Source organism: Aquarana catesbeiana, linkage group LG01 (assembly GCF_042186555.1).
Source record: "Aquarana catesbeiana isolate 2022-GZ linkage group LG01, ASM4218655v1, whole genome shotgun sequence".
Taxonomy (NCBI): domain Eukaryota; kingdom Metazoa; phylum Chordata; class Amphibia; order Anura; family Ranidae; genus Aquarana; species Aquarana catesbeiana.
This window is the reverse complement of record NC_133324.1, coordinates 629,021,574-629,036,611: the sequence shown is the minus strand read 5'-3', so window position 1 is coordinate 629,036,611 and position 15,038 is coordinate 629,021,574. Positions and strand designations below refer to the sequence as shown.

The following is a 15,038-nucleotide window of genomic DNA, read 5'->3' as shown; positions in this document are numbered from 1 at the left end:
TCAGAAAGGGCTTTGTTTTCAAGTGGTTAGAAGAGTGGGTGATGTGTGACATAAGCTTCTAAATGTTGTGCATAAAATGCCAGGACAGTTCAAACCCCCCCCCAAATAACCCCATTTTGGAAGGTAGACACCCCAAGCTATTTGCTGAGAGGCATGTCGAGTCCATGGAATATTTTATATTGTGACTCAAGTTGCGGGAAAAAGACAATTTTTTTTTTTTTTGCACAATGTTGTCACTAAATGATATATTGCTCAAACATGCCATGGGAATATGTAAAATTACACCCCAAAATACATTCTGTTGCTTCTCCTGAGTACGGGGATACCACATGTGTGAGACTTTTTGGGAGCCTAGCCGCATACAGGACCCCAAAAACCAAGCACCGCCTTCAGGGTTTCTAAGGGTGTAAATTTTTGATTTCACTCCTCACTGCCTATCACAGTTTCGGAGGCCATGGAATGCCCAGAAGGCACAACCCCCCCCCCCCCTCCAAATGACCCGATTTTGGAAAGTAGACACCCCAAGCTATTTGCTGAGAGGTATAGTGAGTATTTTGCAGACCTCGCTTTTTGTCACAAAGTTTTGAAAATTGAAAAAAGAAAAAAAAAACATTTTTCTTTTCTTTCTTCATTTTCAATAACAAATGAGAGCAGCAAAATACTCACCATGCCCCTCAGCAAATAGCTTGGGGTGTCTACTTTCCAAAATGGGGTCATTTGGGGGGGGGGTTGTGCCATCTTGGCATTTTATGACCTCCGAAACTGTGATAGGTGACAACTTTGTACAAAAAAATAAATAAAAGTTTGTCATTTTCCCGCAACTTGTGGCAAAATATAAAATATTCCATGGACTCAACATGCCTCTCAGCAAATAGCTTGCGGTGTCTACTTTCCAAAATGGGGTCATTGGGGGGGGGGGGGGTGAACTGTCCTGGCATTTTATAGCCTTCAAAACTGTGATAGGTAGTGAGGAGTGAAATCAAAAATTTACGCCCTTAGAAATCCTGTAGGCGGTGCTTGGTTTTCGGGGCCCCGTACGCGGGTGGTATCCCCATACTCAGGAGAAGCAGCTAAATGTATTTTGGGGTGCAATTCCACATATGCCCATGGCCTGTGTGAGCAATATATCATTTAGTGACAACTTTTTGTAAATTTTTTTTTTGTCATTATTCAATCACTAGGGACAAAAAAAATTAATATTCAATGGGCTCAACATGCCTCTCAACAATTTCCTTGGCATGTCTACTTTCCAAAATGGGGTCATTTGGGGGGGGGGGGTTGTACTGCCCTGCCATTTTAGCACCTCAAGAAACGAGATAAGCAGTCATAAACTAAAAGCTGTGTAAATTCCAGAAAATGTACCTAGTTTGTAGACGCTATAACTTTTGCGCAACCAATAACTATACGCTTATTGACATTTTTGTTACCAAAGACATGTGGCTGAATACATTTTGGACTAAATGTATGACTAAAATTGAGTTTATTGGATTTTTTTTATAACAAAAAGTAGAAAATGTTCGGTCTTTTTCCGTTTATAGCGCAAAAAATAATAACCGCAGAGGTGATCAAACCCCATCAAAAGAAAGCTCTATTTGTGGGAACAAAAGGACGCAAATTTCGTTTGGGTACAGCATTGCATGACCGCGCAATTAGCAGTTGAAGCGATGCAGTGCCAAATTGTAAAAAGTGCTCTGGTCAGGAAGGGGGTAAATCCTTCCGGGGCTGAAGTGGTTAACCACTTAAGGACCGCCTCACGCCGATGTACGTCAGCAAGGCGGCACGGGCAGGCAAAATCACGTACATACACGTGATTTGCCTCCCGCGGGTGGGGGGTCCGATCGGACCCCCCCCCGGTGCCCGAGGCGGTCCTCTTTTGTCCCCCGGCGATCGGAGCTGAGGTGGAGGCCATCCGTTCATGGCCCCCCCTCACGATCGCCGCCGGCCAATGGGAACATTCCTTTGCTGCTGTATGCTAAACAGCAGCAAAGGAAATTATGTCATCTCTCCTCGGCTTGTTATTTTCCGTTCCGGCGCCGAGGAGAGAAGACATCAATGTGAGCGCACAAACACTACACACACAGTAGAACATGCCAGGCACACAAAACACCCCCGATCGCCCCCCCGATCACCCCCCAATCACCCCCCCCCCGTCACAAACTGACACCAAGCAGTTTTTTGTTTTTTTTTTCTGATTACTGCATGGTTTCAGTTTGTGACAGTTACTGTGGTGGGACAGTTACTGTTAGCCCCCTTTAGGTCTAGGGTACCCCCCTAACCCCCCCTAATAAAGTTTTAACCCCTTGATCATCCCCCATCACCAGTGTCACTAAGCGATCATTTTTCTGATCGCTGTATTAGTGTCGCTGGTGACGCTAGTTAGGGAGGTAAATATTTAGGTTCGCCGTCAGCGTTTTATAGCGACAGGGACCCCCATATACTACCTAATAAATGTTTTAACCCCTTGATTGCCCCCTAGTTAACCCTTTCACCACTGATCACCGTATAAGTGTTACGGGTGACGCTGGTTAGTTCGTTTATTTTTTATAGTGTCAGGGCACCCGCCGTTTATTACCGAATAAAGGTTTAGCCCCCTGATCGCCCGGCGGTGATATGCGTCGCCCCAGGCAGCGTCAGATTAGCGCCAGTACCGCTAACACCCACGCACGCACTGTACACCTCCCTTAGTGGTATAGTATCTGAATGGATCAATATCTGATCCGATCAGATCTATACTAGCGTCCCCAGCAGTTTAGGGTTCCCAAAAACGCAGTGTTAGCGGGATCAGCCCAGATACCTGCTAGCACCTGCGTTTTGCCCCCCCGCCCGGCCCAGCCCAGCCCACCCAAGTGCAGTATCGATCGATCACTGACACTTACAAAACACTAAATGCATAACTGCAGCGTTCGCAGAGTCAGGCCTGATCCCTACGATCGCTAACAGTTTTTTTGGTAGCATTTTGGTGAACTGGCAAGCACCAGCCCCAAGCAGCGTCAGGTTAGTGCCAGTACCGCTAACACCCACGCACGCAGCATACACCTCCCTCAGTGGTATAGTATCTGATCGGATCAATATCTGATCCGATCAGATCTATACTAGCGTCCCCAGCAGTTTAGGGTTCCCAAAAATGCAGTGTTAGTGGGATCAGCCCAGATACCTGCTAGCACCTGCGTTTTGCCCCTCCGCCCGGCCCAGCCCAGCCCACCCAAGTGCAGTATCGATCGATCACTGTCACTTACAAAACACTAAACGTATAACTGCAGCGTTCGCAGAGTCAGGCCTGATCCCTGCGATCGCTAACAGTTTTTTTGGTAGCGTTTTGGTGAACTGGCAAGCACCAGTGGCCTAGTACACCCCGGTCGTAGTCAAACCAGCACTGCAGTAACACTTGGTGACGTGGCGAGTCCCATAAGTGCAGTTCAAGCTGGTGAGGTGGCAAGCACAAGTAGTGTCCCGCTGCCACCAAAAAGACAAACACAGGCCCGTCATGCCCATAGTGCCCTTCCTGCTGCATTTGCCAATCCTAATTGGGAACCCACCGCTTCTGCAGCACCCATACTTCCCCCATTCACATCCCCAACCAAATGCAGTCGGCTGCATGAGAGACATTTTCTTTATGTCCTCCCGAGTACCCCTACCCAACGAACCCCCCCAAAAAAGATGCCGTGTCTGCAGCAAGCGCGGATATAGGCGTGACACCTGCTATTATTGTCCCTCCTGTCCTGACAATCCTGGTCTTTGCATTGGTGAATGTTTTGAACGCTACCATTAACTAGTTGAGTATTAGCGTAGGGTACAGCACTGCACAGACTAGGACACACTTTCACAGGGTCTCCCAAGATGCCATCGCATTTTGAGAGACCCGAACCTGGAACCGGTTACAGTTATAAAAGTTAGTTACAAAAAAAGTGTAAAAAAAAAAATATATAATAAAAAAAAATAGTTGTCGTTTTATTGTTCTCTCTCTATATTCTCTCTGTCTATTGTTCTGCTCTTTTTTACTGTATTCTATTCTGCAATGTTTTATTGTTATTATGTTTTATCATGTTTGCTTTTCAGGTATGCAATTTTTTATACTTTACCGTTTACTGTGCTTTATTGTTAACCATTTTTTTGTCTTCAGGTACACCATTCACGACTTTGAGTGGTTATACCAGAATGATGCCTGCAGGTTTAGGTATCATCTTGGTATCATTCTTTTCAGCCAGCAGTCGGCTTTCATGTAAAAGCAATCCTAGCGGCTAATTAGCCTCTAGACTGCTTTTACAAGCCGTGAGAGGGAATGCCCCCCCCCACCATCTTCCGTGTTTTTTTCTGGCTCTCCTGTCTCAACAGGGAACCTGAGAATGCAGCCGGTGATTCAGCCAGCTGACCATAGAGCTGATCAGAGACCAGAGTGGCTCCAAACATCTCTATGGCCTAAGAAACCGGAAGCTACGAGCATTTCATGACTTAGATTTCACCGGATGTAAACAGCGCCATTGGGAAATTGGGAAAGCATTTTATCACACCGATCTTGGTGTGGTCAGATGCTTTGAGGGCAGAGGAGAGATCTAGGGTATAATAGACCCCAATTTTTTCAAAAAAGAGTACCTGTCACTACCTATTGCTATCATAGGGGATATTTACATTCCCTGAGATAACAATAAAAATGATTTAAAAAAAAATGAAAGGGACAGTTTAAAAATAAGATAAAAAAGCAAAAAAATAATAAAGAAAAAAAAAAAAAAAAAAAAAAGCACCCCTGTTGCCCCCTGCTCTCGCGCTAAGGCGAACGCTAGCGGAGGTCTGTCGTCAAACATAAACAGCAATTGCACCATGCATGTGAGGTATCACCGCGAAGGTCAGATCGAGGGCAGTAATTTTAGCAGTAGACCTCCTCTGTAAATCTAAAGTGGTAACCTGTAAAGGCTTTTAAAAATGTATCTACTTTGTTGCCACTGCACGTTTGTGCGCAATTGTAAAGCATGTCATGTTTGGTATCCATGTACTCGGCCTAAGATCATCTTTTTTATCTCATCAAACATTTGGGCAATATAGTGTGTTTTAGTGCATTAAAATTTAAAAAAGTGTGTTTTTTCCCCAAAAAATGCGTTTGAAAAATCGCTGCGCAAATACTGTGTGAAAAAAAAAATGAAACACCCACCATTTTAATCTGTAGGGCATTTGCTTTAAAAAAAATATATAATGTTTGGGGGTTCAAAGTAATTTTCTTGCAAAAAAAAAAAACTTTTTCATGTAAACAAAAAGTGTCAGAAAGGGCTTTGTCTTCAAGTGGTTGGAAGAGTGGGTGATGTGTGACATAAGCTTCTAGATGTTGTGCATAAAATGCCAGGACAGTTCAAAACCCCACCAAATGACCCCATTTTGGAAAGTAGACACCCCAAGCTATTTGCTGAGAGTCATGTCGAGTCCATAGAATATTTTATATTGTGACACAAGTTGCGGGAAAGAGACAAATTTTTTTTTTTTTTTTTTGCACAAAGTTGTCACTAAATGATATATTGCTCAAACATGCCATGGGAATATGTGAAATTACACCCCAAAATACATTCTGCTGCTTCTCCTGAGTACGGGGATACCACATGTGTGAGACTTTTTGGGAGCCTAGCCGCGTACGGGACCCCGAAAACCAAGCACTGCCTTCAGGCTTTCTAAGGGCGTGAATTTTTGATTTCACTCTTCACTGCCTATCACAGTTTCGGAGGCCATGGAATACCCAGGTGGCACAAAACCCCCCCAAATGACCCTATTTTGGAAAGTAGACACCCAAAGCTATTTGCTGAGAGGTATAGTGAGTATTTTGCAGACCTCACTTTTTGTCACAAAGTTTTGAAAATTGAAAAAAGAAAAAAAAAATGTTTTTTCTTGTCTTTCTTCATTTTCAAAAACAAATGAGAGCTGCAAAATACTCACCATGCCTCTCAGCAAATAGCTTGGGGTGTCTACTTTCCAAAATGGGGTCATTTGGGGTGGGTTTGTGCCACCTGGGCATTCCATGGCCTCTGAAACTGTGATAGGCAGTGAAGAGTGAAATCAAAAATTTACACCCTTAGAAATCCTGAAGGCGGTGATTGGTTTTCGGGGCCCCGTACGTGGCTAGGCTCCCAAAAAGTCCCACACATGTGGTATCCCCATACTCAGGAGAAGCAGCTAAATGTATTTTGGGGTGCAATTCCACATATGCCCATGGCCTGTGTGAGTAATATATAATTTAGTGACAACTTTGTGCAAAAAAAAAAAAAAAATGTGTCACTTTCCCGCAACTTGTATCAAAATATAAAATATACCATGGACTCAACATGCCTCTCAGCAAATAGCTTGGGGTGTCTACTTTCCAAAATGGGGTCATTTGGGGGGGTTTTGTGCCACCTGGGCATTCCATGGCCTCCGAAACTGTGATAGGCAGTGAAGAGTGAAATCAAATATTTACACCCTTAGAAATCCTGAAGGCGGTGATTGGTTTTCGGGGCCCCGTACGCGGCTAAGCTCCCAAAAAGTCCCACACATGTGGTATCCCTGTACTCAGGAGAAGCAGCTGAATGTATTTTGGGGTGCAATTCCACATAGGCCCATGGTCTGTGTGAGCAATATATCATTTAGTGACAACTTTTTGTAAAAATTTTTTTTTTTTTTTTTTGTCATTATTCAATCACTTGGGACAAAAAAAATAAATATTCAATGGGTTCAACATGCCTCTCAGCAATTTCCTTGGGGTGTCTAATTTCCAAAATGGGGTCATTTAGGGGTGTTTTGTACTGCCCTGCCATTTTAGCACCTCAAGAAATGACATAGGCAGTCATAAACTAAAAGCTGTGTAAATTCCAGAAAATGTACCCTAGTTTGTAGACGCTATAACTTTTGCGCAAACCAATAAATATTGAGTTTATTGGATTTTTTTTATAACAAAAAGTAGAAAATATCATTTTTTTTCAAAATTTTCGGTCTTTTTCCGTTTATAGCACAAAAAATAAAAACCGCAGAGGTGATCAAATACCATCAAAAGAAAGCTCTATTTGTGGGAAGAAAAGGACGCAAATTTTGTTTGGGTACAGCATTGCATGACCGCACAATTAGCAGTTAAAGCGACGTAGTGCCAAATTGGAAAAAGACCTCTGGTCCTTAGGCAGCATAATGGTCCGGGGCTCAAGTGGTTAAGCAGTTGAGCTGAACTAATGTGTAAAATTGGGTATACACTAGTAGATGTTCAAACTAAAATTTTAGCTAAAAGAATGTGTTTTCGATCTTCTAAGTCTTAGTGAGGTGAAATCAACTTTTGTTTTCAACCACAGCAACAATGTATGTGGGTTTTTATTCAGGAAATTACATTGAATCCAAAATCAAATATTAAACCATTGAATGTACTGAGAATTCTTTTACAAATCTTTGTTCGAAAATCTATTAGTCTATACTAGGGATGAGCCAAACACCCCCCGGTTCGGTTCGCACCAGAACCTGCGAACGGACCGAAAATTCGCACGAACGTTAGAACCCTATTGACGTCTATGGGACTCGAACGTTCGAAATCAAAAGTGCTCATTTTAAAGGCTAATTTGCATGGTATTGTCCTAAAAAGGGTTTGGGGACCCAGGTCCTACCCCAGGGGACATGTATCAATGCAAAAAAAACTTTTAAAAACGGCCGTTTTTCGGGAGCAGTGATTTTAATGATGCTTAAAGTAAAAAAAAAAAAAAGTGAAATATTCCTTTAAATATCGTACCTGGGGGGTGTCTATAGTATGCCTGTAAAGTGGCGTGTGTTTCCCGTGTTTAGAACAGTCCCTGCACCAAATGTCATTTTTAAAGGAAAAAATCTCATTTAAAACTGCTTGCGTGTTTAATGTAATGTCCGGTCCTGGCAATATGGATGAAAATCAGTGAGACAAACGGCATGGGTACCCCCCAGTCCATTACCAGGCCCTTTGGGTCTTAAACCCCACACCCAAATTAAAATAAGGAAAGGTGTGGGGCCACCAGACCCTATATACTCTGAGCAGCAGTATACAGGCGGTGCAAACAAGACAGGGATTGTAGGTTTGTTGTTAAGTAGAATCTGTTTGTAATTTTGAACGGGTACATTTTTAACGTGTTTAGCTCCAGCCAAAAAATCTTTTTTAAGCTTTTTGGAAAACATAGGGAAGGGTTATCACCCCTGTGACATTTTTTTTGCTGTCTTTCCTCCTCTTCAGAAGATTTCACCTCACTTTTTGTCCCAATGACAAATGTTTTTTGAAAATTTGGGTTTTTTTGTGGAACAAGGATTGGAAAGCATCAGTGGAAAGGAGAAATGTTTTTCCCATATTAACTCTTACAGGAGAGAATTTCCCTTCCTAGGGGTAGATTTCATCTCACTTCCTGTTGTCTCCTTCCGCTTGCAAGTAGGAGTCGTTTGTAAGTTAGATGTTTGAAAGTAGGGGCCTGCCCTATATAATCAGCAGAAATTTGGGCCTTAGGTGTTGTTGTGGCCACAACACTGTAAGCCCTCACAGGGCCCTGCTGTGAAATATTAGATCAAGAATTGTAATTACATGCCCCTGTTGAACAGGGGCAGAAAAATTGGGCCTTTGGTGGTGGTGGTGCTGGTGCCACAACACTGTAAGTCCTCACTCACTCTTGGTGGGTGCAGAAATGGGCCCTTCTGTGAAATATTAGATCAAGAATTGTAATTACATGCCCCTGTTGAACAGGGGCTGAAAAATTAGGCCTTAGGCACTGGTGCTGGTGCCACAACACTGCAACCCCTCACAGACACTTTAGTTGGAACGCAGGAACGAGCCCTGCTGCAAAGTACTGCATCAAAAATTGTAATTACACGCCCCTGTTAAAGAGGGGCAGAAAAATTGGGCCTTAGGCACTGGTGCTGGTGCCACAACACTGCAACCCCTCACAGATACTCTAGTTGGAACGCAGGAACAAGCCCTGCTGCAAAGTATTGCATCAAAAATTGTAATTACACGCCCCTGTTAAACAGGGGCAGAAAAATTGGGCCTTAGGCACTGGTGCTGGTGCCACAACACTGCAACCCCTCACAGATACTCTATTTGGAATGCTGAAATGAGCCCTGCTGCAAAGTATTGCATCAAAAATTGTAATTACATGCCCGAGCCGAGGGAAAAGGCCGCTGCTTTGCCAGACAAAGTACCCTGGGCATGGGTGAGAGAGGATGAGGACGGCTTGGTCATCCACTCGACCAAGTCTTCCGCATGTTGCGGCTCAACACGGCCAGCTGCCGAAAAAAAGGCCAAGCGTGTCCCACGGCCACGTGCTGATGAGGATGCACCATCTCCACGACCAGCACTAGACACAGAGCCTGCTTGTCCTCTCTTATTGGCTTGTGACTGTCTGCCTCTCCTTCTTGGCCTTCCAGACATACTAATGGCCTGTAGCTGCACTAAGCTGGGATATATATATATATATGTACTGATACTGCAGCTAGCAAAATCAACTGCCTGCCTGTAGTATGAGAACACCACCAACCTTCTACAGGTAGCTTTAGCTGAACACTGTGCAGAGCTCGCAAAAAACGAACTTGTAGCTTTTTTAGCTGCCTGTGGTAGTGATAGGATCAGGAAAACACCACCAACCTTCTATAGGTAGCTTTAGGTGAACACTGTGCAGAGCTCGCAAAAAAATAACTTGTAGGTTTAGCTGAACACTGTGAGGTGGACGCACCACACTAACTTGTAGTTTTAGCTGAACACTGTGAGCAGGATGCACAGCACTAACTTGTAGTTTTAGCTGAACACTGTGAGCAGGACGCACTGCACTAACTTGTAGCTTTAGATGACCACTGTGCAGAGGTCTCACTACACCAACTTGTAGGTTTAGCTGAACACTGTGAGCAGGACGCACAGCACTAACATGTATTTTTAGCTGAACACTGTGAGCAGGACGCACAGCACTAACTTGTAGTTTTAGCTGAACACTGTGAGCAGGACGCACTGCACTAACTTGTAGCTTTAGATGAACACTGTGCAGAGGTCTCACTACACCAACTTGTAGGTTTAGCTGAACACTGTGAGCAGGATGCACTGCACTAACTTGTAGCTTTAGATGAACACTGTACAGAGGTCTCTCTTCACCAACTTGTAGGTTTAGCTGAACACTGTGAGCAGGACGCACAGCACTAACTTGTATTTTTAGCTGAACACTGTGAGCAGGACGCACAGCACTAACTTGTAGTTTTAGCTGAACACTGTGAGCAGGACGCACTGCACTAACTTGTAGCTTTAGATGAACACTGTGCAGAGGTCTCACTACACCAACTTGTAGGTTTAGCTGAACAATGTGAGCAGGACGCACCCCACTAACTTGTAGGTTTAGCTGAACACTGTGAGCAGGACGCACCCCACTAACTTGTAGGTTTAGCTGAACACTGTGAGCAGCACGCACCCCACTAACTTGTAGTTTTAGCTGAACACTGTGAGCAGGACGCACCGCACTAACTTGTAGGTTTAGCTGAACACTGTGAGCAGGACGCACCCCACTAACTTGTAGGTTTAGCTGAACACTGTGAGCAGGACGCACCACACTAACTTGTAGGTTTAGCTGAACACTGTGAGCAGGACGCACCCCACTAACTTGTAGGTTTAGCTGAACACTGTGCAGAGGTCTCACTACACTAACTGTAAATAGTCTAGCTGCCTGACTGTGGTACTAATAGGATAAAAAGAACACCAGTAATTTTCTTCAGGTAGCTGTATATACTGTAACAAGACAAGCCTGCCTGTCAGTAGGAAGATAACAGGAACGGATCTAGCTGAACACTGTGAGCAGGACACACTGCACTAACTGTAAATAGTCTAGCTGCCTGACTGTGGTACTAATATGATCAAAAGAACACCAGTAATTTTCTTCAGGTAGCTGTATATACTGTAACAAGACAAGCCTGCCTGTCAGTAGGAAGATAACAGGAACGGATCTAGCTGAACACTGTGAGCAGGACGCACTGCACTAACTGTAAATAGTCTAGCTGCTTGACTGTGGTACTAATAGGATCAAAAGAACACCAGTAATTTTCTTCAGGTAGCTGTAAATACTGTAACAAGACAAGCCTGCCTGTCAGTAGGAAGATAACAGGAACGGATGTAGCTAAACTGAATACAGTGTATATATATATATATATATGCAACACCTGGGATGCATATATATACACAATACACTGTAAGTGCAGCTAAACTGACTGACAGTTCTGCCTAATCTATCTAACTCAAATCAAATAACACTGTCTCTCTATCTATCTCTTTCAACGCCGGAACACACACTACACAGGGCCGCCGTGCAGGCGGCCTTATATAGTGTGGGGCGTGTACTAACTCCCCTGAGCCATAATTGGCCAAAGCCTCCTTGGCTTTGGCCAATTACGGCTCTCTGTTCAGACGGCGCTGTGATTGGCCAAGCATGCGGGTCATAGTGCATGCTTGGCCAATCATCAGCCAGTAATGCACTGCGATGCCGCAGTGAATTATGGGCCGTGACGCACCACACGAATTTGGCGCGAACGGCCCATATCGTTCGCAATTCGGCGAACGATCGAACAGACGATGTTCGAGTCGAACATGGGTTCGACTCGAACACGAAGCTCATCCCTAGTCTATACCTAGCTATGGTTAAAGTCTATTGGCTTAGAAAATTCAGTTTCTAAATGGGTAGAAAATTGGCTAAAAGACTATTTTCAGAGAGTAATGATTATTGATACTTAATCTGAATGGTCTAAGGTTATTAGTGGCGTACCCCAAGGTTCAGTGTTGGGACCTTTACTTTTTAACCTATATATACCGTAAATTATATAGAGTTTGGGATAAAAGTACCATTTCTGTTTTTGGTGTTGTATGTAGTGGAATAATTCCTTCACAGTATGTCTCCAACTTACAAGCCGACCCTAATGCACCGTTTGATTGGCCAGCTACTGTATGTTGAAAATAAGGTTTAATGTTGATAAATGTAAAGTTATGCATTTGGGGGCTAAAAAAATGCATGCATCATATGTTCCAGGAGGAGTACAACTGTGGGAGTCAATGGTCAATAATGATCTGGGTGTTCTGGTAGATCAGACTTAATGCCAAACAGCAAAATATTAATATTATTATTATTGTTCAGGATTTATATAGCACAAACAGTTTGCGCAGCACTTTACATTATGAAGGGAGGCAGTACAGTTACAATATAATTCAATACAAGACAGTTAGGAGGACCCTGTTTCTGAGAGCTTACAACCTAATAAGGAGGGGCAAGCGGTACAAAAGGTAATAACTGTGGCCTGCGGGGGATGAGCTGAGTTTTCTGGGATCAACTAAAAAAGCACAGAGTAGGAGATTGCAGAAAAGATTGGGGTAGAGAGTTCCAGAGGATAGGAGAGGCTCTGGAGAAGTCCTGTAGATAAGCATGGGAAGTGAAGAAAAGGAGCTAGAGAGCAGGAGGTCTTGGGAGGAGTGGAGAGGACAGTTTGGGTAAAATTTTGAGACAAGCCTGGTAGCTTCGAGCAGAGTTGTAAATGGCTTTGCACATTGTTAGTATTTTAAGTTTTATTTGCTGGGAAATCGGAAGCCAGTGGATTGGCAAGGAGGGGTAGCGGACACTAATGCCGCGTACACACAAGCAGAATTTCTGACAGATAGAGTCCGATGGGAGCTCTTCATCGTATATTCCGACCGTGTGTATGCCCAATCGGACTTTTTCCTTTGAGAATTCAAACGGACTTAGATAGAGAACATGTTCTATATTTTTCCGATGGAAAAAATTACTATCGGAAAAAAACGCTTGTCTGTATGCTGTTCCGACGCACCAAAGACGACGCATGCTCTGAAGCAAGTACGAGACGGAAGCTATTGGATACTGGCTATTGAACTTCCGTTTTCTAGTCCCGTCATACGTGTTGTACGTCACCGCGTTCTGGATGGCCGGAATTTGGTGTGACCGTGTGTATGCAAGACAGCTTGAGCGGAATTCCGTCGGAACAACCTTCAGAGTTTATTCCGACCGAAAAACCAGTCGTGTGTACAGGGCATAAGGGCTAGGTCATACTTACTCATGCACACTGCTGCTCCTAAACTCATGTTTAGGAGCTTTTGGCGTTTTTTTGCCAAAGCCCCTGAACTCAACTCAATAAAAGCCTATGTGTCCATGCACACATAGGCTTTTACCAGAGTTTAGAAGCAGAAGAGTTTAGAAGCAGGAAAACACTCCTCTCCTGAAGGCAGAAGAATCGCATTCAGCAGAGGAGTGTTTTGACAGAAAAATGCTAAATTTGGCAAAAACATGCCTAAATGCCCTTCAACACTAGGCGCGTTTAGCACTTCAGTGTTTAATAGTTTCAATGGCGAGAATAAATTAAAATTCTGACCAATGAACTAAATAAATGTTCATACTCAAAACACTGCTAAACTGTTTTGAAACAAACGCAGCGTAGGTGAGTTCATAACACTGATTTTCTCCCGTTATGAGAAACCGCCAGACAAGTCACGCTCCATTCAGTGCAATGGGACTGTTCTAATCGGAGCCGCTCAGGTCGACTTAGAAAAAGGTTCCTGTACTAATTGGGGGTGACTTTGAAGTGGCTTGCTTTGACTTCTATTAAAGAAGTCATTTGCAAGTCGTGCTGTGCGGGGCGGCTTCAGAGTCGGGCGACTTTGAAGCTGCCCCAGTGTGAATTGGCACTTCGAGTGTGGAAAGCATGATCCATTTTATCTAACTCACTCAGCGTATGAGTGACTTAATTTCATATTCTTTCAGCACAAATTGGCAGTTTATCTTTCACAAAAATCTATATACAAACACACTCAAGCACAACATACTGTATAGATATTACAATGTTATAAGAACATTCTAAATTCTAATATCATTGTACAATAATATCAGGTCACCATGTTTCGAAATCTATGTAGACAAGATGATAACTTGGCGCCCCCTTCCTTTGTATTTCAGATTGTCTATACTGGAACAACTTTTGTGGGCTACGTTGGACTTTGGACTGGTCAGAAGCCTTACAAATTTACTATATCGGCAAATGTCAGAGGTACATTTTCCTATAATTTTGTTCAGGGTTATGGTATATAAATGGTGCCAGATTAATTTATGACATTACCTGCTACTTATTTGAAGATTACTATAATTATTATAATAATTATTTGTTCCCCACATTCCATTCAAGCATCCTCCAAAATGACTGGTTCTTTGGTGTTGTAAAGATCACATGATATTATGGTTGCCTCAGCTTCAGAGAAGTGATTGGCAGTGAATACAATCTGACCTATTTTTGCCAGTCTAATGCCAGCCATACACAGTTTGAATTTCGAAAAAATTTTCTTTCGAAAATCGTATCTAAGAATTTTCGTAAGAATTTCGCACCATTAGTGGGCTGCAGCAACGGCCGATTTTCGTGCGGAAATCAAATTTGAGGAATCGGACATGTTGGAAATTTTTAGAAAAACAAATGATTTTTTAATCAATGATGGGAGAATCGTGCGAGAAATGTAATAAGAAAAGAACATTTACGGAAAGAAAAGAAGATTCCCGGCCACGAAAATTCTTTTCTGTAGCAACATGAGGTGAAATTGAAGGCTTGGTCGGCCGAATTTCGAAAATCAATGGTGGCCCCATCGGATCACAAAAAAAACGAACTTTCTAATTTTTAAATTAAAATTAGTTCGAAATTCGACCATGTATGGCTGGCTTTAGATGTATTTTAGCTGTAGGACAAAAAAAAACAAACAAACTGACCAATAGAAACACTTAAGGAAAAAGAAGACAATGCATTCCTAATATGTTGGTAAATTCAGCAAAAACATAACAAGATGGTCAGGGACTGCAGACATGTTACAGGGCTAGTCAGAGACCGCAATTATGGTATATAAGGTATATATATGGTATGGAATAAATGGTGTATATATATATATATATATATATATATATATATATATATATATATATATATATATATATATATATGTGTGTGTTAAACCCCTCTTTAAAAATTATGTGTGGCACATTTGATATTTCTCACAACAAGATCAATAAAATCAGTTAAGATCAGATCAGAGAAGA

The 15,038-nt window shown here is 42.8% G+C and overlaps 1 protein-coding gene across 1 annotated transcript in view; it reads left to right on the top strand.

Annotated features, from left to right (window-relative positions):
• LOC141109804 (N-acylethanolamine-hydrolyzing acid amidase-like) overlaps positions 1-15,038 on the top strand; it is a 59,002-nt gene that overhangs the window by 27,849 nt on the left and 16,115 nt on the right. Inside the window, exon 2 of the mRNA XM_073601096.1 lies at positions 13,920-14,010. The gene's annotated coding sequence lies outside the window, so the exon portion shown is untranslated. The remainder of the gene's footprint in view (positions 1-13,919; positions 14,011-15,038) is intronic.